This window comes from Montipora foliosa, chromosome 13 (genome assembly GCF_036669935.1).
Source record: "Montipora foliosa isolate CH-2021 chromosome 13, ASM3666993v2, whole genome shotgun sequence".
Classification (NCBI taxonomy): Eukaryota; Metazoa; Cnidaria; class Anthozoa; order Scleractinia; family Acroporidae; genus Montipora; species Montipora foliosa.
The window spans coordinates 19,663,714-19,666,213 of record NC_090881.1 but is presented as its reverse complement, the minus strand read 5'-3'; the positions used below and the strand labels follow the sequence as shown (position 1 = coordinate 19,666,213).

At 42.6% G+C, this 2,500-nt stretch overlaps 1 long non-coding RNA gene across 3 annotated transcripts in view; it reads right to left on the bottom strand.

Annotated features, from left to right (window-relative positions):
• The window catches only part of LOC137983016 (uncharacterized), a 10,863-nt gene that overhangs the window by 2,402 nt on the left and 5,961 nt on the right, over nt 1-2,500 (bottom strand). For all 3 annotated transcript variants that reach the window (XR_011118880.1, XR_011118881.1, XR_011118882.1), the window contains exon 4: nt 1-2,488. This exon is cut by the window's left edge and continues 2,402 nt beyond it. This is a non-coding gene — a long non-coding RNA (uncharacterized lncRNA). The remainder of the gene's footprint in view (nt 2,489-2,500) is intronic.

Genomic DNA, 2,500 nt, shown 5'->3' with positions numbered 1-2,500 from the left:
TTCCCTGGTGTGTACTTACATTTTTTTGCTGCACATGAATTAATACGGCAAATGCAAAGCATTTACCAATGAGATTACCAAATGTGCTCATCCATAATAGGCTATTTTCGAAATATCAAATATTCAGCTTGATAGTGAGGCAGTGAAAACAAAAGCAATAGAAACACGTTGGATTGAATTTTGAAAAACTATTTGCACATCATCCACTTTTCCTTGTCTTTGTCTTTGTCTTCTAAAGCTCTCTTTCAAGCTGAATTAAGGCCTATTCCTTTGGAACTCTTGACTTGAGCTCAAAATTCAGGTCTGAAAGGTCTGCGTCAGAAAGGTCTGCAAGTAGATGCTCCAAAAACGAGTGTCACCAATACGTATACACGACTTGTAATAGATCTGTATGGAGACAACCTGCAGTTATATGATAAAAAATCATATAAAGACCATGGAAGTAAAGCCGTAACGAAGACAGTTTTGGCAGCAATAGTGGCCAAATTACCTTAAAAGTCCATCACGCGATATTAAAAAGCAGGTGGCACACACTTATTTTTCTCCAGGCATAATAATCAAATTTTCTTGTTTGAATTAGACCTCAACTAAGTCGCCAAACCCTTCTCTGCTGCAAATCAGCCGTCCCAAAGCAATATTCTTTCGTTTGCCCCATCGTGTGTACTGCAATATGGAGCAAGCTCCCGCAACTTGCTCCCTCGTGTGTACTGGTCTTGCAAAATGACCCTGAGCATGCCCCAGGGTCAAAACCCTCGTGTGTATTGGCCTTTATGGCCCAAGCAGAAGAAGCCTCGGTCCGTAATTTTACAGTACGGACCGCCACAACGAGGTTAGTAAGAGGTATTTATCCACAGATATCTTAGTCATAATTGTAAATAAGTAGCTGCTTTATTGACATTTTTCTGTATTCAATACTCACTGGAAGGCAATTGTACTTGTAATGAATGTGATATTGTGGTTAAATAAAGATATGATACTGATGGTGCCAATGTCCTCCACACATCATAAAGTGTAGTCATGTTAGGGCACTTACCATTACGCAAAAATTTTCATAAATTTCGATTGGAAGTCAAATGGAACGGTTCGTTTTCCTTTCCCTGGTAGCAAAGGTGTCTTTTCTTTTGCGTTCGCTGGGTTGACTCGTTGTCTCGCTCTGATCCAACCGCCGTCCACAACCTTGGACGGCACTCTTCAAACCGCATGCCCCATGATATGTTTGCTGATTGTGACTTGAGCCCACTGTGTCCCACGCATTCCTTTACAGTAATTCCGCTGTTGTTAAGTGAGCCCACACAACATGAAGTATGACGTAAGGATTCGGTCGCTAAGTAACCGCCGTGCATGCTCAACACAGTGAATTTCGACCAATAGCAGAGGTCCCTTGTTCCGTACTCGTCAACCCAGCGAACGCAAAAGAAAAGCGACCTCTGCTAGCAGGGAAACACCACCATTGATGGTGGTTCACAATTTGATCCGTCCTTCTGGTTAAGGCGGCGAAATACGAGATACAAAAACCCTCAACTTGTCGCGCAACATTGTTTCGTTGCAAGTTTTGGTCGATGTTTCGCGTTTTTCACCTTGCGTGATCAACTTGACCCGCAACAAAAACATTTGTTGCGGGTTGAAGAAATGCAGGGCGCTGATTGGTTGATTTGCTAGCACACGAGCACATTTGTTGCGCGACAAGTTGTGAGCTTGATGAAAAACGAGCAACAAAGCCAAAATTTGTTGCTCAGAGTAGACCCGCGCTCTACTTTTCGCAACAACTTTCTTCAACCCGCAACAAATGTTTTTGTTGCGCGACAAGTTGATCATGCAAGGTGAAAAACGGGAAACATCGAACCAAACTTGCAACGAAACAATGTTGCGCGCCAAGTTTAGGGTTTTTTGTATCTCGTATTTCGCCGCCTTTAGACCGAGATGTCACATGCCATTGGACCGTATTGTCGTTCCCATGATGACAAGCTCACAACGACAATCTCTCTGATTGGCACGAAATTTAATCGGACGCCCGGTGACTTGGGTCGAATTGAATTGTCGTAACGGAATACCGTACGAGGGGATCTTGTTTTGCCTTTGCTTTTGTTGTCCTTATCCAAACCACACTGTCAGGGTCTCTTTTGGCAAATTCAAAATTAATACTGTCAGCTATTTGACGTGAAAGCTTTCCTGGCACCAAATTGAATGGGAAAGTTCCCGCATCCTTAACATTACTTCCCAGACCGGTTTCAAAAACGTTTTCCCTGGCCACTTGTTAAAAATTCTTTGACCACCAATGGTTAATTCCATAGCATAATCACCATCTTCTTGATTTGCATGTAAGCAAAAGCATAGACAAATGTGTTTCTAGGAATCGCTTTTGATGTAAACAATCCCAAACCGGTTGATGCTCCACTAATGCCAACCACTCTGCTTCACAAAAAGATATGCCCCTCCAGTCCTAGTTGTTGTACATCTATATGCGACATAACCCTGATCACATGATGAACTATATGGGAAG